Here is a 24,243-nt window from a genome sequence, read left to right on the forward strand (position 1 = left end):
TACCGAGATAGAAGCATCCGTGCTTATTTTAGTTTTATTTTGTTTAATATGTAAGTATAAATCTCTCGTCGTTCCATCCATATCCTACTCCATAGAAACCTCGAAAAATATACCTAGTATTTTGTAATATTATTTCATACCGAGATAGAAGCATCCGTGCTTATTTTAGTTTTATTTTGTTTAATATGTAAGTATAAATCTCTCGTCGTTCCATCCATATCCTAAAGCAGTTTAATAGTTCCCGTCACCTTTTTCCAATTAAGACCCAGCAACTCCTAGATTCCTCTCTTATTTTCCCCCATTTATGGTTGTTTAGTGTATGGCCAATCTTTCTGGTGATATTGAAGCTAAGCTCAAGCGTCTCATGAACTGTTTCATACGATTTAATATTTTCAGCATTCCCAGAGACTCCCGCATTTCGCACTGCTACGATGAGTTGAATTGGCTTTTTCCCTGTCTGTCGCCGCCAGTATTTTTTTGCCTTCTTTCCTTTTTCAAGTCATCCAGTCTCAAAGGCCATCCTATATTTTTCAACTCTTCAAGTTTAAATCCTCGATACATTCTCACAATAGTAGATCTCGCTCATCTGATCTCTATATTCCCTCACACCATACCTCATCCTTTAGCAAATCTTTCCTTATAAGTGCTACCTCTCTCTCTGGAACTCCTTGCCATCATCTGCCCGCCATGCTCCTACCCTTTCTATCTTTAAATCCCGTCTATTCAGTTATCTCCTTTCTATCCAGCTTCCTCCGGAATTTTAGTTGTTTTAATTTATTTCCTTAATTTCTGTTGTTATTTTTATTTTCACTTTTTGTAAATACTTACGTATATTTTCTGTTTAATTACTGACCAAACTATTAAGGCCTCTATTTGTACCTGTGTTTATTCTTAGGGGACAATTGTCCCAGAATAATAAATTTATTTTCTGTTCTATTCTATATTTAGGTTTGCTTGCCCAAAATATGCTATAATAAAAAAATCCTATAAAATTAAATGGTTGCCTTTTACAACTGTATAGAAACATGAGTTTGTCTGTTGTCTGCATTCTAAACATAATTCAATAATATTAGTCATTTCTCTTACATTATGATATTTAGATGGCCGACATAGAACACGTAAGGCTTCAAAAAGTCTCAAAATCGTTCTAAAGTTCTAAATTATAATAAAGAGAACTATCCCAAATTATAATTAAAACAGAATTCATTATAATTCTTTCATAATAAGTTTAATCTTCCATAATAATGTAAGTATTTCTCTCTCAGTTAAAAAAAGAAAGAATATTTTATGTACTTTGGTGAATAATTCTGCGTTAAGGGTGTAGCCCTTTTTACCATGCCAAGTCTAGTTAAGCTCTCTGAGGATTAATTTTCCTTTTTAAATCTGACAAAGTTGGAGCACTCGAATGAGCACTATGATTAATGAGGACCTATTTTTATTTATGAAGGCTGTCCTTTGAGGGTTAAATTTCTCTTATTTTATCGGTGAAAGAGATATTTTTACTATAAGAATATATATTTTGTTCATCCTTCATTAATCTCGATTTAGATTCGTAATTAAATTATTTATTTATTTTTTAAATATCCGCCCAATCCATAAGTCTTTTTGCAATTAACATCATTTTTTTCAAATACCTTTCTTTTGGTTAGTTTTACAATATTGGACAATTAGTCCAATGGTTTTTCTTCCATTTTGACCAGTTTCAAATTTCTATTTTTTTTTTTTTCCAGAGAGTTTAGTTTGATTAAAGAAATTTGACTTCCCTGGAATTAACAACTTCTATCCTGTGTTCTTTATCTGACCAATGAGATTCTGAAAAGTTGAAATCTTCATGGCGTCGCTAAAGTAGTTTAAATTCAATTAATTTTATACCTTGATAGTTATTAAAAATTGTCTATATTCTAAAGTTTGTCTTATGTCATATTCATACCAACTTGCGCTTCTACTTCTTTTTTACGGTATGTGTGTACAGGTGAAATGAGAGATCGCAACTTTATCATTCAAATTATAAAAAAAAGGTATGCAAATATTTTCATAAAATAAAAAGTAACGAATATTTTTAATTTAATATTTTTACCTTGAGAGTTGATCTTTTAGAATTATAAACAAAGTTTTAAAAAATGCAAAGGCGAATGTGTGTAAAGTTTTGAAATGTATAAGTTGGACAGAGTTTTAATTAGAATATTGAACTCTCATTTTTCGATTTGAAATGAATGCATATGATTATTTTGTTTTCCCCACGTTGAGGAAAAGTAAATAAATAATGACGTTTTCCTTAAAGAGCAGATGAATATTTTAGTCTGGAAGAATCAAAGTTAAAGCTTATGAGGAATGTGATTTCCTTAAAGATAAACCATTTGTTCTTTGTTGGAAAGAAACATTTTTTAATAACCGGTAGCGTCTAATCAAGAAGCTGTGTCCATATTTAAAGGCATATCACTTTTTATTTTAAATCTTTTCTTTGTGTGAAAATGGATTTTTTTTTAAAGACTTCTTTATTAATAGGCATTTCTTTAACTTTACGGTTTAACGATCTCTGGAAAAATAAGGTGGGGCTTGAATGTATTGCAAAACTTCCAAGTATTGCAAAAATACTGAAGAGAATTTGTCTCAACCATGAGAATTGCTATTGCAGAATGTCGAGTGAGTGTTAAATAACACGTTAAAAATGTTAAGAGAATATTTTTGGGTAGATTTGATAGGCAGGATCTCTTACAGTCTTTATTAACATTGAGTATGGCTGTGTACGCTGAGTATGGCTGTGTACAATGAGCACTGAGTATGGCTATGTACGCTGTGTACAATGAGCACTGAGTATGGCTTTGTACGCTGAGTATGAATGTGTACTCTGAGCATGGCTGTGTACGCTGAGTGTGGCTGTGTACGCTGAGTATGAATGTGTACTCTGAGCATGGCTGTGTACGCTGAGTGTGGATGTGTACACTGAGTATGGCTGTGTACACTGAGCACACAGTGTGGCTGTGTACGCTGAATATGAATGTGTACGCTGAGTATGGCTGTGTACGTTGAGTATGGCTGTGAACACTGAGTATGGCTGTGTACGCTGAGTATGGCTATGTACGCTGTGTATGAATGTCTATGCTAAATTTTATTATTTATTATCAGTAATGATATAAAATACGAGATGTATAATGTGATTGGTTACGTAGATGTACAATGTCATATAATTCGGCTTTTTCTACCATAAGAGTCGTAATTACTTTTTGTAATTTTGTTAATTAAGTTAGCATTTATGTGATGAAATACACCTATAATATGGAAGTTACATTAGAGAAATTAGTATTTCAAATGAAATACACCTTTGGGGTTACTAAATGAGCGCTTTTTCTGACTTCAAAAAGAAGTAATATTTTACCATTGGACATTAAAAATCTCTTATTTATCTAATGAAGACTCATTTAAATTTTAGATTAATTCCGTAACCAACAAGTTTTTTCTCATCACAAGGGAGATTTTCATAAATCAACAATCATTAATCATCATTCACATCTGACCAAAGCTTAATATCAGTCTAAATAATTATAAAATAAGAAAGATACTTTATCATTTAATTTTCTGATCTATCACTCCTGCTAATTATGTCAACATATAGAGCCGTCTACGAGGGTCGTTTGAAAAGTCCGTGCAAAGTCAGAGAGATAGCACTACTGGCGCGTATCGAGGTTATGTTTAGTTAGTAGCATCTCTTGAAAGAACACACACCAAGTTTCAGCCAGATCGGTCTATTTCTTTGTGTTTGGCATTCGTTTGAATCGAGGAAGTCGAGTGATTTTCAAAAAATAGATGAAAAAGAATTTCGTGTGTTGATTAAACACTACTTTATGAAAGGCAAAACGCCTCAGGAGACTAAAGAGAAGCTTGATAAACATTATGGTGACTCTGCACCTTCGATTAAAACAGTTTATAAGTGGTTTCAAAATATTCGGAGTTGCTATATGGGCACAAGTGACGCTGAACGTTCTGAACGCCCTGTTGAGGTTACTACTCCAGAAATCATTGATAAAATCCATGATATGGTGATGGATAACAGAAGAGTGAAGGTGCGTGAGATTGCTAGTGCTGTGGGCATCTCGAATGAAAGGGTACATAATATTTTGCATCAACATTTTGACATGACAAAGCTATCCGCAAGATGGGTGCCGCGATTGCTCACGCTTGACCAAAAACGAAATCGTGTGAAGTGTTGCAAGGACGGCTTGCAGCTGTTCCAGAAGAATCCGCAGGACTTTAAGCGTCGTTTCGTCACTGTGGATCACCCTCGGACTACTATTTGTTCCCCAATATGAAGAAATGGCTGGCGGGAAAAAGATTTTATTCAAATGAGGTGATTGCAGAAACGAATGGCTATTTTTCAGACTTGGACAAATCCTATTATTCGGAAGGGATCAACAAACTAGAGCAGCGTTGGACGAAGTGTATAAGCCTAAAAGGAGACTATGTTGAAAAATAAAAAAGGTTTACCCCAAAAAATTAAGTAGTTTTTATTTTTGCACGGACTTTTCAAACGACCCTCGTAGTTCTTACATCCTGACATTCTGGTCGTAATGACCGATCGAGGACGTACCAGTTCAGTCTTAACCACTCTGTGAATTTCACCGAAAATACACGTTTAGAAAAATAGAATGTTTTTCATAAAATCGTTTGTAGGCCATTTGTAGCTGTAAAATTAAAAATCACAACAAGCCCAAATGCCTGACATTGCCATAGCTTACTGATGCTTATTATTATTATTATTATTATTATTAACAGGATTACTAATTTAAAAAATAATTTATTATTATTATCATTAGACTTTTTGAAAATGGTTACAACGATATTGCGAAAATATAGTTCCACAATTTTTATTTGCCAAAAAAAGCGAAAAGCCTGTCTGATACGGAGGGTTCCTATAGAACCCTAAAAGGACCCGAACCGTCATAGTAACAATACCTGACGTGAACGTGCAGTAGTCGTGGAAATTGTGGGTAAATTTATGCTTTGGATTTTACTCTATTTCATTTTATTTTGTAAAGCTATATCATAGTTGCCAAAACTTTTTCAAAATTCCAAAGACAAAAGTATTGTAACAAAATTCTAATTTTGAAAACTGTAACTAGATTATTGTTTGAGAATTCATGTTACATGTAAATACAATGTCAACATTGGCTCTGCAGCTGGTCATTAATATATGTACATGCTGCTAAATTTAGAACGTAATGGAATAACATACAATTCTGTGTTTTTTAGAAATTTTAGAACTCTCCCTTTTCTATTTTGCGTTCAAAATTGGATTTCCAAGTAACGTTTCAAGTGTTTATCTATGTTCAATGTTTCCCCCCTGAGCTTTGACTTGTTTGTTCAGAAAGGTGATTTTGAGAATAATTATTTATTTAGGTCGCAGTATAAAATAAAAATGTAAAATTTTCAACGCAATTTAGCTGAAAGCCTCTATTCCTAAATAGATAAATTTTATTTTACTATTTATTTTCTGTATTCTCGAAACCGTCGCCAACGATTTTCTTTAAATTCAATACACTTGCTGAGCGTATACTCTTACAAATTAAAATGATTCTGTTTCCGGATGTTAGATTCCCTGTACTTGTAAAACGAATTCGTGCATTGAAGTTCTGGTGAAACGACAGTAAACGATTCATGTATCTCTTAAAAATCAGTCCAGTAATATCTCTAATGTTTCTAAAGGTTTTTATTAATGTATTGCCATTATTAAATTAGCTCTTGTGGTCATAAATGTTTGAACGTAGACCTCGCGATAGCTCTTTGAAAACAACTCTCTTTAGCGAGAAATTATTGTCTTTTATTTGTAGAATTATTATTTTCTGCCTAAGCACAATTCCTATACCAGGTTTTATCTGAAGATGTTCTTTTCTTATAATTTGTAAATTCAGACATTTAAGTTTAATAAGAGTCGCATTGCAAATGCGCTACTTTTGAATAAACTAACAGCCTCTTACACAACTTTACTTCTTTATCTAAGGTACTAAAGGTTCAAAAGGGCCATCTGTTTAGGTAAACAAAGTTTAAAGAGGCCCTTCATTGTCTTTCTACTACATTCCTGAAACAATTCCATTGATGTTAGTTGTGGTTTTTGATGAATTCATGTTTTGATTGACTTTGTTCAATGATTTAAATATTCATCAATGAATAATGAAGTTGTTCGTGGCAGATTGTGCCGCTGGTGCTTTTAACATGAACTGACTAAGAAGCATTTCTTGTTATAACTTGTGTCTTCGGATGATTACAATTATGGAACTGTCCACTTATGAATATTCTTTTAATATAATTATTATTTATTAGCAATTTAGCTTCTTATTAAGAAATAATTAACAGACAAAATTCGACTGGTGCAGAAACAATTAATTGAGCACATTAATTGACATTAATATTAAGTGACAAGAGCCACTATTTTAAAAGATGATTCAGTTTCTTTTGTTAAATTTAGTTTTACTTTTGTCTACTTCCCATGCCTTTTATCAATTTATAGTTTTTTTAATATTTATATTTCTTATTTCTCTTCCCAGAACTGTTTACTGACCGGCGATGGACATTCTTGTATTTAATGAGAGAATCCTGGCTGACATTGCAATGAAAACAGCTACATTAAACAATGTTGAGCACCTCAATTATCTAGGAAACAAACAAACAAAATCCTCAAGCTACAGTCAAAATGACTTGAACATTTACCACAATTTAAGGCCCATTCAGGAGATGCACCACCTTGTAATTCGTTCCAATTAAGGGCATGAAGAGGAATATTATACTATAATGTACTGGAGACATCTTTAGAATATCTAGCTAAATTTTTGTTGACATTAAGTGGTGGTTACCCCAGTCAGATCCCTCATTCGTCTTCCTAGATCTTCCTCTATTCATTGGGAAGGGGCTTATCAACCAGAGATGATGTACCTTTTCACCAAAGTGGTGTTACCTGTCACTCCCGTGATGGAAAGAAAATTAGATCTGTTTGGTTATCGTGCTTTATGTCTTATTTAAAAAAAAGTTTTGTATTCATTAAAGGGTAGTCTGTTAAAAAATAAGAAAAAATAAATAAATACCAGTTTCCATAAGGTTCTAAAAATCTAAAGATGGTTGTTCAGAATTTGTCCATTATTTTCTTCTCATTCATCTTTATTTATATGGTTCTTCTATTTTCTAACTAAAAGGGAGTACAAGAATTTTAGCGAATTACATTCTCTTATGTGCCCTTATTTTCCACGTCCTACTACAACAACAAGCACAGGATGCTTCTGCAGTAAAGAACACAATAAGAACTAAGATCTAACTGGTCATTTAACTAGCCCTTGCACACGCAGAATGTGTCCCATTTAGGTGCTGGAGACAGTCGCTACACAACTTACAGTTTACCAAATAAACGTTTTGTATAAAGTTAGGGATTATGTCGCACCGTTGTACTTAGAATTCACCTAGAGTTTTGCTTCGTTACAATCACCTTATTTTCTAAAAATGTTCCTTGTTTATAACAACTGGTGTTGCGAGATTTTTAATATTGTTTTAATTTTACTTGATTTTTACCGAATTTGGAATAGAATAGAATAGTGTTTTATTAAAAATATAATAATACAAAAAATTATAACACTTATAGGACAATGGGCAATCTGTCCGTCTGTCAAGTTAGCCAATACATACAAACCTAAAATGCTCTCCTTACTTATCATTATTATTATTATTTTTTGTGATTTACGGCGCGTCAACATCTAAGGTTATTGGCGCCCGGAGCTTTTTCCAGTGCACTGCCGGCCTCCGGACAGTGTTCTCTCGTTACAGAAAACACTGTCCATCACCGGACAGTGAGCTGTAAGAAGCTCCTAGGAAGAGAAAATCTAAGGGTCAGCTGCTGGATTCGAACCCGGGAGACCTAACCTCATAGCTAATCCCTTCCCTTATTATTATTATTACTTTTTTTTTTTTTTTTTTGGCGCATCAACAGCTGAGGTCATTAGCGCCCGGAGCTTTTTCCAGTGCACTGCCGGCCTCCGGACAGTGTTCTCTCGTTACAGACAACACTGTCCATCACCGGACAGTGAGCTGTAAGAAGCTCCTAGGAAGAGAAAATCTAAGGGTCAGCTGCTGGATTCGAACCCGGGACCTCCGCGTGGGAGTCCAGTATGCTAACCTCATAGCTAATCCCTTCCCTTATATTATTATTACTATTATTATATTATTATTATTATTATTATTATTATGAACAAAAGATAAACTAAATTAACTCCATTAAAGCACATAAAAAAAGAAAACTAATGTACAAAATTAAAAATAAAATCCCATCAATTAATAAACACGCCAAATTTATAATAAACCCTTTCTATGTTTTTTCGAATTTGGAATAATCAAGTACTATTAACTTGCAATGAACTCTCAATACAAAGTCCACTTTCAAAAAAAAACTAGAAGAAGAACTCATTACCGCAATCCTTTTTGAAAAAAATTTTCAAGTATATTTTAGAAATTACATTGAAACTTCTTTAATGTTAAAACTAAATGCTTCGAGCACTTATGTCTGATCTAAGCATCGTGGCCTGTTTAATATATACTGTTTGTTTCAGTCGGTTAAAATGCCCATATCCCAGGTTTTTGTCATTCACTTCTACATTTGCTATTAAAACTTTGATATTCCATTTTCATTGCATGTCAACAAGACTGGAAAGCTTGTAAGAATTTAATTTCCTGTACACTTTAAAGTTTTAAACTTTACACGGCAGTGGTTAACCTTAGCAAGAGTAGATTTACCTAAACTGTACGCATCTTGACACTCGCAGTTATGGTCATTCAGTGTTTTGCCTCAGTGATTGGCCAGCTCCGCTCAGATCTAGGTGGTTTGCTGATTTCTGAACGTTGGCTCAGGATTAAAGTACAAATAAAATGTTAAAATAGAAAAAGCAATATTTATAAAGTGAAAAAAATAAATTTTCATTTATTATGCCCATATTAAAATCCAAAATATATCGCACCCTAAAATAATCGTAAGTAATCATTGCCCCTTATCGGTTTAGGTACGGGTAATACGTCAGGGATAATTCCCTATCTAATCGGCATCAGCAGTAATATAATTGGGTCAAATACGTTACTAAATAAATATGTCATTTTCGGTAATTAGTGTATATATAATTTAATTAATACGAGATAATTAGCATAATAAATTTTTCTAATTGCCTATCAATTAAATAGAAATCGTTTAGATATTTATTACTACTGTGGATATAAACTGGTTTATAACTAGCCGAGTTACTATCCGCTCCCGAGAGAATCAATTTTATGGCACATAAAACAGTGTGATCTCTTTTCCTTTAACTTGTTACAAATGCTTTTTTAATTTGTTTTTTAACTTTTTATTTCTTCTTAATGGTTTCCAAAAATCTAATTTGAAACAATTAACGTTTTTATTTTAATGAAATAATAAATTATTACTATTATTATTAAATTATTTAGTATCGCCTTGTATTTAATGTTAAGTATTAATGCATATGTAAGACGGTTTCCAAAAACAGATTTTATTATTCTGTAAAGAATAATAAAATTACTAGTTATATTTCACCGTTGTTAAACACTGAAAAACTGTAACGTAAACACTCTAAAATGACGCTAAACCTTCCTAGACTATAACCTAACCTTCAGGCTGTGTGGCGTTAGAAGGTATGATGAAAGAAGAGTGAATTCGAGAGAGTTTTTTTTTTTTTTTTTTGAGGAGGTTCAGGTCCTTCGAGAAAAGTAGAGACAAAGAAGAATTAAAGAAGACGCATTTCCTGATGAACTAGTGTAACTTTAGATGAGCGGATAGGAGCTAGAAAAGGTACTTCTTGGTTATCCTGTAATTTTGTTTTGTTTATTAACTATTTTGTAAAATATTCACCCGCAAACTCTTTCTAAACAAAACATTTACCTGCTAAGATTCGGTTAGGATTCGACGAATAGTTAACTTAATAGAAATTAATTCTTTCACTGTTTTATGGAACTTTTTGAATTTGCTAATCACTTTTATATAGAGCATCCCATCGCGAAACATGGGCACTCAGGCAGTGGATTTAAAGTACGAATAACTAACAATTATTAAAGAAATAACCAAATTTTAAAAGCTGCCACAATGCAAACACTAACTAGCCAGAGATTCTGATAGAACAGATCTTTTGTTTTTTTGAACAGTTGTATGTTTCTGTTTTTAACAATTTCGTAAATTTACACAGCACAGAAAATCATCACACTTTCGATTTCCCAAACACAAAGATACTTAAATCAGAAACCAACACACAAAAAAGGAAAGTACTAGAAATGATATACATATCTAAGCCAAAAAAACAGTTTAAATTTCAAAACAGACACGAACAATTTAAACAACATATACGCAAACTCACTACAAAATACTTGACAATTGGCAACACTGACTTCCACACAGCCTAACACATATCACACACAGACCGATCATACTCAGTCCATGAACAGACAAGACAGAAGACATACCAATCCTGTAATGTAAAAATATTACTTTGTAAACTAGGTAAATAATTTTTTGTATATTTCATTATATTATACCTACATATTATATTATTATTTTAATAGAATCATTGTTAACAATCTGTAAACATGTTCCACAGCCCTGAAGATGACCTAGTCCCTAGGTCGAAAGCTCGGCAGAATAAATCTCGTAAATTTTATTTTTTTCTTTTGTAAACGTTTGGCCAATATTAATGCACTTTTTCTTTGAAACCAATTATTTTTTTTTATTGAAAGAAAACATTTGTTTCACATCTTCAATTATTTATTTAATTGTCCAGTAGAGCGCTCCACGTTCCCGACCATGAACGCGAGTGCAGGTTAGAAGACTGTGAAGGTTCTTAAAAACTTAGAGAGTGACGCTTTGTGACTTAATTGTTTACTTTGTGTAATTTTTATTTAGTTGGTTGAAACAACTTGTAATTTAATTATTCTTTACAGGTTTGTTTTATTTATATTATATTTTGCAGGATTTATTTGTAACACTATTATAATAATTGGTATTATTCTTTACAGAATAAATAAATCTGTGTTTACCGACTTTACATTTATAAAAACACAAATGATTTATAACAATAACAATCAAAATTGTTCATTTAAATTTTCACGAAGTTAATATTTAATTTCTTGCGATGCCAACTTTTTGACGTAAAGTTCAAATGTAATTATCGCTAATAACACAATTTTGCGTTCTGAATTATTTGGAAGAAGTGACGTTAAAATGTACATTACTGACAGAAGTTGACTACTGGATTAGTTATATCCCAAAATTTCTTTTGATTCATTCAGACAAAAAGCGTTTCTTTTTTTTCACAACATCCTTATACATACATCAAATTTTCCTTTTTATTAGTTTTAGATCTGATGCTAGAAAAAGTAGCAGTGATTGATGACGTACTGGAGGCTTTTCAATTTGGTCTTTCTTGTACCTGTATTAGCACGCAATTTCACTTTAGTTTTCCTGTATCGCTTTCAGTAATTGCGTCATTACCGTTTGCTAGTAGGATTTAAAAATAATAATGTTTGTTTATAAGTGAATTAAAAAAAAAAATAATAAGTTTAATAAATCTATTAAGTTTAATGGTGCGTTAATTGTCAATACGAAGCTGGTGGCATGGCTGGTCCACCAGTTGTGTGGGTGAACTTGTACAGCGGTAAATCTCTAGTTCGAGTCGAGCTTGTAGCTACGATTTATTTGTTTCAAAAATATTATCAATAAAATTTATGAGCTTCTGCTCTCATCCTGTACACTTAATTTGGAACTTCGAACGTTAAGCCAGGCTGAAAAAAATAGGCGATTACTTTACAAACTATTTTTTTTTTTTTGGTTAGTATTTTAATTAATCTATTCGTTCTCTCTAGACTATTTCATTTACTTGATGTTAAACGTGTCCCAAAACCCGAAATTTTTGTAGTTTTAATTTTTTAAAGCTTAAACATTTCTGCGCTGGAGTATTCTTGGATGTCTCACAGGCCTTTGACCGAGTATGGCACAAGGGTTTGCTATGGAAGCTTAAGGGTATTCTACCAAGCACATACTATCTTATACTCAAATCCTATCTCTCCGACCGATTCTTCCTAGTAACTCAAGGCTCTTCTCGATCATCTATTTTTCCTGTCCTTGCTGGTGTACCACAAGGTAGCGTCTTAGCTCCTCTTCTCTACACAATCTTTACAGCCGACTTACCTTCAAATCCCAACACCTCCATATACACCTTCGCTGACGACACTGCCATTCTCTCCACACATACTGATCCTGTCTTCGCTATCCGCTCTCTACAATCTCACCTTCACTCACTAGAACCCTGGCTACAAAAATGGCGAATAAAAATAAACCCAAACAAATCCAAACACATAGTCTTCACACTCAAACGAACAACTCTTGGACCTGTCTTCTTATATAACACTCCTATCCCACCAGCCGACCATGTGCGGTACCTTGGACTGTACCTAGACAAAAGACTAACTTGGAACCCTCATACGAGACTTAAACGGGCTGAATTACACAAACGATACAAACTCCTTGCTAGACTACTGGACAAACGCTCAAAACTAACATTACAGAACAAGCGTCGACTGTACACTTCCCTTCTTGCTCCAATATGGACTTACGGACTTGAACTTTACGGGACAGCTAAACGATCTAACATCAACAGATTACAAACACTCCAATCTAAAATACTCCGCCGCATTGTAAACGCTCCCTTTTATGTCAGTAACCACTCCATAGACACAGACCTCAACATTCCATTTATACCAGAACTTGCCAAAACCCGCTACAACACATTCCACCAAAAACTATCATTTCACCCTAATCCTTTAGCTGCAAACCTATTCTCAACCACACTTCCCTCCAACCCCCGAAGACGGCTGAGGCGCCGTTGGCCCCGTGACCAACTGGTAGACTAATGATGGTCATCACTGGATGATCATCATTCATGATTGCCACGCCATTTTTATTGTACGCACAGCATATTTACTTATTGTACTGCACGAGTGCTGGTGTAAATTTCAAATAAAAGATATAAAAAAAAAAATTTTAAAAGCTTTATATGCACATTTAGATTCTGGATTTGGTTTACTAACACCTGTCTGATTTCGCAGATTTTGCGAAGCTAAACTATATTTTCTTCCAGTCTGTTCATTAGTTTTATCACTTAATAATATTTTTGGAATGTAAAACTTGCGTTAAATCGTATTTTTTCAAGGGAAGAAAAACAAAGTCGCGGCAATCATTCTACAAAACATTTCCAAGTGTTCTCGACTTACGTGATTAATACAGTGAAGTTTAAAAGCTTATTAAAAAAAATTATATGAAAAATAAGAGGGAAGTATAAAATTGATTTGTATAAACAAATCAAAAATTATATAAAAATTACTTAGGTGACAACGCTGTGGGTTTTCGAATCTCTCTGAATACCTCTGCGTAATTTAATTGTACTGTTATTTCTGATCGGCATCATTTATTTATGTTAAGTGTTCAAACTTATTTTATGAGGCCATATTAAAATATTTTAAGCTGTAGACAATGTTAAATTGAGCCACAGTTAACTGACTCCCATGCCTTCAAATCAAACAATGGTAGTGACCACTTCCGATGATGTCATCAGTTTTTCACTTGATGATGGATTGAGCACCAATCCAGAACTTAATGTCCACTACTCTGAATATTAATTGTTTAATAATTAATTAATAATCAATTGACGGTAATAATTGATAATATTTTTAGATTCTATGTAGCTGGGCCTTGGGCACGATCTGTTCATTGGTATTTCTAAGGGCAATGCCTCCCTATTTCGGAGTATGTTATAGTTCCCTCATACCAGAGTCTTGTTGAGAAGAATGAGGTCATACTAAAGGCATTAACCATTTAAAGGAAACATGAGGATAGGATAACTTGGATTACAGTTCAGTTTTTTACCCACATCTAAGGCAAGCTTGTAACACAGATTCAAATGAAAAACTAGTAAAGGAGAGAGATTCATTTTCTCCGCTCTTGCCATTGCGTTTCGCCATACAGTCAGCATCATACACAACAATTTCTACATCAATAAATACACTATATTTACATATACTCATGGGTAGGCCATTCTTTTATCTCTAGAGTATCACTCAGTCTCCATTCTTACTTATAAATACATTCGCTTCACCTATTCATCCCTCTACTATACACAACTATTTACTTACACACAATATTTACATACAAACTAATGGATGGGTCAGTACTCTATATTCCTGCCATCCTTATAGCTTAGCCCAAATTAAAATCACGTAAACCTTCTCTAATTCATTTTATTCCATTCATTCTAAAAGGATGTAACTTTTAAATACATTCATATTTCTTGGCTATCTCTGCTACACATTTAAGCACGGTTGCTGGAGAATATTATGTCTTCGTAGCGAAATGGTGCATCTAAATACGTGTATATGTCGTCAAACATTCGTTTCCTTTCTACTACATAACATGGACATATCATTATATGTTTGAAATCCTCCTCCTCATTGCAATCCACGCAAAGAGGAGAGGATCTCTTATTGATTCTGTGGAGATACGATCCGCAAACCGCATGATTTGCTCTCAGCCTGCATATTTGTCATAACAACCCATTCATTATTAGTGACAGTTCCCCTAAAACCATAGTTGTCTAGGTAACTAATTTATCATGGTTTTATAGAATCCTTATTGCCTTTATTGTAATCTGTCTGCCATTTTTTGTAAAGCAGTTTTTTGCAATTGTACACATTGATGTGTGGTAATTTAAGAGTAGCCATTTCTCTATGGATTTTCTTTTGATTTGGAAAATGTAGAGAATAAGAATTTCTCAATAGATCAAATGAACTTGCTATAGTGGATTTTAAGCAGTGATGGCGAACCGTTTTTTACAATTATGGAACCTTAGGGAACCGGTTATTAAAAATAAATGAGTTACTCTGACTTCAGTTTTGAATCGTGCGCCATGCCCTGCAGTGCTGCAACTGTAGACTGCCTAAGCCGTACAAAAGTGCAACTGCGCCGTAATCTGTGTCGCAGTAGTGTAGACTGCAGAGGTAAGTAGTTAGGGCGAAAGTTCAACGGGTCTTATCTTTCACTCTTGCGAATTCTTGTTTTGAAAGAATAACTTTTTTCACTTAGTTTCGGTTTGAAGTCATGTTTTCCACTATAATTTTATTAAAAATTTTGGCTAAAGTTGGAAATTAGAGATAGAGATCCCTGTCAATCATCTCTTGTTAAAAAAATTTGAACTACAAATTTGAGTGGTTCTAAAACGTTATTTTTTTATAAGATTTTTTTTGGCGCATCGACTACCGAGGTCATTAGCGCCCCTAATCAAATGATATGTGAAAAAATGGTATTTTTAAACCAAAGTGAGGCTTGGTAAGCGATTTGTTTTCACTCTTAAAAAATGAAGAATAGGTTCCTAGTTGACTATATGGAACCGGTTCCTAAAAATTTAGGATGCCATCACGGATTTAAGGCGATTCATTTTCAGATCGCCCCCCCTTCGGACCAAAAATGTCATAGATAATCCTACTTTTTTTTGCAATGGTTGTTAAGCCAGTGAAACCTTACCTTAAAAAGCATCGTAGCATTACAGCTGCTTAAGCGACTAATACAAAAAAAAAGAGTCAGTTATGCAATTAATGCATTTCATGCAATAGTATAATTAATTAATAACATACCAAAAATGCAATCTGTCTAAGTTGTGTAAGTTAATACTGAAAAATAATGTTAATTTATCTACTTAATCAATTTTATATAATTCAGGAAAAGACTTCTCTGTTGAAATTCAGTTAAAAAAGAATTTGCTATCACCCCCTTTTTAAATGATTAACATTCAGTATTTGTCCCCAGTATTGGAACTAGATAAATTGGTTTTGAATTCCATACAAGGGAGTGTATTGCACTGTTTTGCAACCACACATCGCTGATGCAATAAACGGTAAACCTACGCTACTATCAACTAAGATAGCAAAATGGCAACGTGTCACTACCAAGCGTACAGTAGTTAGTATTTTATGTTTTATTTAGTTTGTTTGGTTAAATGAATCGGTACATTCAGGCCATCCTTCTTATCAACACTTTGAAATTTTAATGAAACACATTCCGACGGTTTTAAATTGTAAACCAATGAATTAAATATAAATAAATCGATATTGAATGGTACTATTCAAATAATGTCTATTTTTATTTTTTGCTTTTAATTTACGGAGTTCTATTTAATTTAATTGAATTTATAGAAATCTTTAATTAATTTAATTTGAAATTTTATGAATACCTAGAAGAGCTTTACGTTTAGTTTATTTTGCTTTATTTTCCAGAAGTATTACTCTTTATTGATTTATTATTAATAAGTATAGTACTTTATTTATCTATTCGCATTTATTCTATTTTATTATTCTTTATTCATTCTATTTATTTTATTTATTCTTTATTTATCTATTCGCACACAGCGTGCCATGTCTTAAAAATTTAGCTTAGAAAGGCCAATTCTCTCTTTCTTCTCTACAGCTTACTTAGCCGAATCCATCTTTCCTCTTCATCCGTTGAAGAATAATCTGAATGGCTTCCATGATTTCCCGATGATCGGCCTCCTACTTTTCCAACCTGGAAATCTCCTCTCTATCTTTGGCGGCAAGATCTTTCTTTTTCTTAGGTTGTTATTGATGTGTCATAACTAAGGAACGGATTTTTATGTATTTAAAAATGCCAAATATTTAATTAAAATATGCATTTATTTTCGTCAATTATGTGGAAAATATGTGATTTTCTTAAAATATTTTCTAGAATATTTAAGTAAATTGGACATTTTTTTTTATGAAAATGGAATTTTTTGGGGGGGAGGGGGCAAATTATAATTATTTATACAAGAAAAGAACATTTTTACAATTTATAATAATTTATTAGGAACAAAATAATTTGTTTTTACAAGTTATAATGATTTATACAACAAAGAACATTTTTACTATTTATAAAAAGATGTGTTAAATTTTCAATTTTGAAAACTTCACTCTTCGAAATTGTTTGCAACCACATGAAATTTCAAATGTTGGAACGTAAAGTGACGACGATCTGGGCGTAAGATGGATTTGTAACGACTAAAAGATCGTTCAACATCTACAGATGTTATAGGTGCCTTGCTGAAAGAAGTTATCTCGTTGGTTGTAAAGGGTACACGATGTTCTGAGGTGACTTCTGTTCCACTGATAATATCAGAAATCTGGCAGATGGTCTCCCACCCTTTGTTCTTGCTCAGTACTTCTACCAGTTTTGATCTGATCAGATCTCCCTTATTCCCAAGTATTCCTTCCACCTTTTCGATGTCTTTTTTAACGTTGGGCACGTTTTCTGTCAGTCGAACATTTTGGGACTCAAGTTGGGTAATGGCTTGTGCAAGAAATACGCAATTGTCAGAAAAGAATACACTAAGTGACCGAACGAAATGAATTGGACACTTCAACGAACGAGCTGAAAGAACAGACAACGTCAGACAACTTCAAAGAACTAACAAGTGCCCGTCACTGTTTAGCAGCATTCTGTGTAAATTACAATAACCATTGTACCCACTGTGATTCACAGCCCTACAGTCTGTGGTTCACAGTTCCTGTCAACCACCTCCCAATTATGAAAATATGCCCAAAATGAAAAATATGAAAAAATATGTACATATTTTGATTAAATATGTAGAAATATTTATTTATTTTAATCAAATATGTATAAATATGCGATAACATCCAAATATGTGGAAATATGTGAAATAAAAGTAGACTCAAACGGCTTAAAAAGTGTCAGTATGAATACTTCTAGTTGAAAAACGTCTGTAAATTGCCTAGAAAAAAATATGTAAATACATACGAATCCGTTCCCTAGTCATAACTCATAAGAATCTACATTTTACGTTATAAAACACCCCCAATAAAAGCGTTATGAGAAAAACCAAAAAACTTTCACCTGTACACTCTAAAATTTAAATTTTTACTGCCATCAGATTTAAGTTGAAAAAGAAATGTATTGACTAATCCTATGTATTTACTAATGTTGTAAATAACAGGAAACGGGGGCCATAATAATTTTTAATTAATGAAATTCAGTAAGTGAGTAAGACATTTCTATAGTAACTAATGCGGTGTATGAAGCTGCGAGTGTTTTGATAATAGTTCTATCATAATTTGGTACGATTTGGGGATGCAGTTATTCTTAAGAGTGAACTGATTGACTTAAGAGTGGTTGTAACTGGGTAAATCAAAATTCGAGAAGCAACGTACAAAGTTTTCTTCACATTGCGATTTAAAAAATTATGTATCTTTCTCACAAATTATTACTGTAAATTTGAGTGTTTGATGCTAAATAGTTCGTCTTAGGTTCAACCCAAATAGTTGCAATCATCACCTATCTCCGCAAATGCTATTGTATTGTTGAGTGTTTTTGGCTAGTGTAAATTTGGTTTCGTGAAGATTTCTCAAGAAATGCTAATTCATTTTTCAATGTAAGTCATGGCATAAAATAAATATGGAGTAGTTCTCTTTCCAAAGATCTAGGTGGATACCTAAATAACCTTGAAAGGGTTTCATACTAAATCTGCCCTTGGAATTCCCAACCCATGTTTGTTATGTAAAGAACTTTCCATTATTTGAAATTCCATTAGAATAGATTTACGAGTAATTGAATCCAAATCTTTAGATTGATTAAACTCAGATTATATTTTATTGATGAATGCTTTGGAATGTGAGCTAGAAATCAAATTTTAGTTATCCTTTAGATCACCTAATCAGAATATTCAATAGATTGTGGTCAGGGCATTGCTTTGAGTTAACGAAAATTAAATTTGCAATAAAGATGTTTTACATTGGGTCTTATGATGTTTGTACCAAAATCCATTATTATTATTATTATTATTATTATTATTATTATTATTATTATTATTGTAAGGCGTGACAACATCTGAGGTTATTGGCGCCCGGAACTTTTTTCATTGCACTGTTGGCCTCCGGACAGTGTTCTCTCGTTACTGACAACACTGGCCATCACCGAACAGTGAACTGTAAGAAACTCCTAGAAAGAAAAAATCTAAGAGGCCCAGCAGCTGGATTCGAACCCGAGACCTCTGCGTGGGAAGCATTGGATTAGCTAACCCATAGCTAATCTCTTCCCTTTATTATTATTATTATTACTATTATTATTATATATTTTTTTTTTTTTTGGCGCATCAACAGCTGAGGTTATTAGCGCCCGGAGCTTTTTCCAGTGCACTGCCGGCCTCCGGACAGTGTTCTCTCGTTACAGACAACACTGTCCATCACCGGACAGTGAGCTGTAAGAAGCTCCTAGGAAGAGAAAATCTAAGGGTCAGCTGCTGGATTCGAACCCGGGACCTCCGCGTGGGAGTCCAGTATGCTAACCTCATAGCTAATCCCTTCCCTTATATTATTATTATTATTATTAAATAAAGGAGCGGAGTTTTGGGATTCCGATACCAAGATTATTCTCAAGAGAATCATCTTGTTAAACATTAAGTTGATGTCCTGGTTTGTAGTTTTACTTAATACATAATTTTACAATAACTTTTTTATTTTTATGTTTTTTACTAGTTTCAATTTAAAAATAAGTAGTTAAAGTCCCAAAAGGTAATAATCCACAAACTAGTTTCATTTAAAAATAAATATTAAACGTTAAAACATATAACACCATAACTGATTCCAAGAGAATTAGAAATCCATTTCACTTTTAGTGGGAGTACGAGAAGTAGTTACTCTACTAAATATTTAACTCATCAATGAATTAGATGTTTAGCCGTTATCTTCAATACAAGTGGGTAATAGATGTCTGGGAATTAAGAAGTGCAAATTTTCTTTGAAAAAGTTCGTCGTTTTGGACAACTGTAAGTCTATTATACTAGTATTAGTTTTTATTATTATTATTATTATTAATATACGTAAACGATCTTGCAACTAGATTTATAGTAGTATTGTTAAAAATATTTCCAAATAGTAAATAAAAATGAATAACATTGTTTAAATATAATTAAATTATTATCAAGAAAACCTTAGTTAAAGTAAAATGCATTCTCTTCTTCTATACATTTATTTAATTATTTACTTGTTCCTTTTCCATTTTGTGTAAGACAAAAACATTTCCGATTAATTAGATTGTCCTCTTACTAACTTTGTTTCTGTTTGGCTAGTTTTTGCTAAAGTTTTAACCAACAAGTTTTGTGTACCGGTTTTCACCATATTTTCTTAACTATAAGCTGCTATTATTATTAACCCGGACAATAAACAAACTATTATTATTAGTTATTCTTGACTCTTTTGTTCTGTGATTTTTTCTTTTTTTTTAATTGATTAACACAATTTTTGTTATTTTTTAAGGATTCATGGTTAATCGTTTGGCTGAATCCTGTTAAAATGCAAGATTGTAATTATAGTGGAATTTAGTTATAAACTTATGAAGCTAATTAACAACTTATATCAAACTCTGTAGAAGAATGGAACATTAAGTGGAACAGTTGATAAGACTTGATTAACAAATACAAGAAAAAAAAAATACAAACATTTGAACTGTTTTAGGGAAAATTGTTTCATGCTGGTGAATCGATGTCATTAAATAAATTAGTATAAGTAATGATCAAAAACTGAATATCAAATTTGTTTTGTTTTTAAGATATTTTATTCACTCTTACGTATATAAAAAACCATTGATACTTTAAATTCAGCGGAATTCAAACTATATATTTATTTAATAGCAGTTTCGACACTCAATTTTGAAAATTAACTCGACGCAATATCAGTAAGATGGAATAAATTAATTTGGAGTTAATAATATTGCATAAAAATTAAGTAATTTAGTCGGTCTTATTAAATAGTGTTTTATAAAATTGATAAATTAATCAGAAAAAGCACGAAGCACTTAAAATGCCAGTCGTATTAATACCGTGGTTTTTCTTACCACTTATCTCAAAATGTCTCTTTTCCTTATCAAACTGTTAATTTCTGTTTTTAATGATACGATATTTGTTTGCTTAAAAATAAGTAAACATATAAACTTTTTTGTATTTTTCTGTTCAAGATTTTTTTTTCTTTGTTATACTTCTGAAACAAGTTATTTAATCAGAGCTCAATATGGTGAATTCCTTTAAAGGTTTAATATAAGCGCTGATACTATGTACGGTCCCTCTTGTCTCGTGATCGATAGCTACTGGAATTCCTTTTAATTTGACATGTCCAATAACTTGTCAGCTCTCTTTTCTCTGCGCCACTGGCATGGCCTCCACTTCTTTCAGGCCTGTGCCTTCATGATATGCTGACAAGCAGACCTCCTGCCGACCGCATTTTGCTGACATTTTTTTATTATTATTATTAATGTTCAATCTCCCCTCAACCTGCCAAGAGAAAAAAAGTGGCAGTCTCAGTGCTCTGGTTTACCTTAAGACAAGTAACCAACTCTTCGACTCATCTTCTTTTATTTGTAACGTTTAAATGTTACTTTTCCTTTCTGTTAGTCACGCAAAAGTTTCCTTTATAATAATGCCACTTTATTTTAGAAATCTTCTCTATATTTCTTTACTCTCCTGTAGGAAATGAACATTTCACAGTTTACCTCCGTTGCTCTCATTTTTACAACATAAACCTCTCTACCTCTTAGCGATGTGCTAACCTTACTCTGTTTCCTTTTCATAAACGTTTTACACTCTCTTACTATGATCTGTACTTCTCTTCATTGTCAACTTAACAGCTAGGTCTCACTCGGCCTTGCCAGAAACATCAGCACGATCAAGCTTACAGGTCGATTCTGATCCAATATATTTCCTATTATGTAAAGTCCTAATTTTCCCCAACATACTCTCTTCGATCTAGCGTGGGCTGGCCTTTTGTTGACACTAGCCTAATTTTCAGCTTTTCTGTCTTTTCTTTTGTTGGTTAGCTTCTTTAACTCCTTCGTTTGGATCCTATACTTATGATATTGACCGGTAATGTTCAGCCTTCGGAGGAAAGTACGGTAAACGTCGATTTGCAGACGGCCATCTTTGATAACTTCTCAACGGATTTTAAAGCCGTTCAATGACGATAAAAGCATTTACATATTTATTTTTACTTGAATGTTACCACTCTTTAACATTCTCCTACCATGTACTTTAAAACTTGTGCAATTGGAGGACAAATTCCGTTTATTAATTCAGTGCAAAAGTTCTTTTGCACATCTCAAAGATATGTTTTTTTTTTTTTTTTTTCAACTTAGAAGTCAGTTTATTTACAAAGTAACTACAAAATATTTACTGGCGTACCAATAAAGTAATTCTTGCTCCTACACAGTTTTAGTATTAACACACAGGCTATAAAGGAAGTAGAATTTTGATTAGAGGGAAAAATTGCATAAAAACCTCTACAATGTAAAGTAAAATGCTAAAGCCTAATTAAACTATTGTCTGAGTATAAGTTTAACTCTATTATGTTTATATTTCACGTTCATATCCTATGTTTCTGTCTGGCTGTAAAGAGTTATGTCACTATCTTGCAGTTTAAGATATGTTTGTTCTCTCAGAGAATTTAGAAACGAACAAAGGCAATTGATTAAGATATACTTTTTCTATATTTATTATTTTAACAAAAATTACAAAATTATTCACCGTAAAAGTCTTTTTTCTGCAACCATGTAGGAATGTTCTCATTACTCAATTAAAATCAGCTGGTAATGCCCAACTTTACCTCACTAGTGGGGAAAAATACCCATTAGTGTCACTTTCCTCACTAGTGAGTGAAAAAACTTTATTGTGCTTCCTTGATATAAGAAGTTTTGTTATTAAATATTTTCTGTAAAACTTTAATAAGCTTATTTAACGTAACTAAATAATTAAAAAACGAATATTAAAAAAATAAAATAAAAATTGAAAGGAATATAGAAATAAAAATAATACTTTAATAAATAATTAGATATTTTTAATTATAACAGTTAAAAAGGTTATAGTGTTACCTTATAGAAATTTAAAATGGATTCGCTTCGCTCGCTCGTGCGTGCGTGCAAACCCTGCCTCGTGTGAGGAAAAGTACTACTTTCCACACTTGTTAAATAAATAACTATTTAACGTCATTTTTCATTGATGGAATGTTTAAATGTCTTTCGAATGCATCAAAAGTATTGTTTGTTTAAACAAAGTAAAACAATTGGTTTTATTATCAGTCTAGAACTAGTGCAAACTAACATCCTGGATGGAGATTTACGTTTAAACACTATTTATGGGAATAATATGTTTATTAAATAACCTGTCTTAACTGGTTTAGGTGCGTCGAACTAGAAAACACTAATTATGGCTATTATGGTAAATGTTAATATACCCTTGGGTGCCTACGGCTCCCTTAAACCCGGACCAAGTGCCGTCCTCGTATATCAACTACTGACTTCCGGCTATAGTTCATCAGACTGTTACTTTACTCCAGCTTTAATCACTTATTGATTACTAATTCACTACCAACACTAATATTTATTTAACAATATTACATCAGTGTTCCGTATCAGTAAATACTAGTGCATCTAAATCTGTCTGCCCCAAAGTTATGTTCTTAACATTCACTGTTTTATTCAGATGAAAGTTATGGTAGACATTATACATTATAATAATTGAATAATGATAGTTTATTAAAGAAATAATAATTTAATGAGATTGAAATATGAAAATTCAGATTTAAAATTGAAATTTAACTCAGAAAACTTCTATCCAAAAGGAGCTCTAAAAATGTGAACTACTTATCTCCAGAGCATTTTTCAACGAGGGATATTTTTACTGAAGTGGATCAGATTTTGATTAGGCTTGGCATTTCGACTTTACAGAAAAATTAACTCTTTAATATTAACAGTTTCTCCTCTCTCTAAAATTTCCAACCGACATAGTCATCATCCGCAGATATTCAAGGATGTGCAACTTCTACTCTTGCAGAAACTATTCTTTTCACTAACGATAATGACAGACCAATCATCAGTGTTCATCGACATCTTGCAACTCTAACCACACGGCTGGTATTTTCTTTAATTTGTTTAAATTAATATCTTCTTACATTTAATGGTTCAATCACTACATAGTTTTCACTGGTATCAACTCAAATTTTGAATGTACATATTGTAACGAAGTTGACCTGGGCGGAGAAGAAAGGCCTAGATTGTTCTAGAGGTTGAACGACCAAAGTCAGTAACAGGTCGCCACTGCATAAACAAAAGGGGCGGTATCTACC

General features: G+C 32.7%; 1 protein-coding gene and 1 long non-coding RNA gene across 2 annotated transcripts in view; both read left to right on the forward strand.

Moving 5' to 3' along the window:
* The window catches only part of LOC141455542 (uncharacterized), a 287,527-nt gene that overhangs the window by 130,104 nt on the left and 133,180 nt on the right, over positions 1-24,243 (forward strand). The gene's annotated exons all lie outside the window — the stretch shown is intronic.
* Positions 8,414-20,666, forward strand: LOC141456433 (uncharacterized). The gene is made up of 2 exons (XR_012459762.1): positions 8,414-9,826; positions 20,392-20,666. It is a non-coding gene; the product is annotated as an uncharacterized lncRNA (long non-coding RNA).

The sequence above is a fragment of the Rhodnius prolixus genome, unplaced genomic scaffold, assembly GCF_049639745.1.
Source record: "Rhodnius prolixus isolate KJV_2025 unplaced genomic scaffold, Rpr scaffold_4, whole genome shotgun sequence".
Lineage (NCBI taxonomy): Eukaryota > Metazoa > Arthropoda > Insecta > Hemiptera > Reduviidae > Rhodnius > Rhodnius prolixus.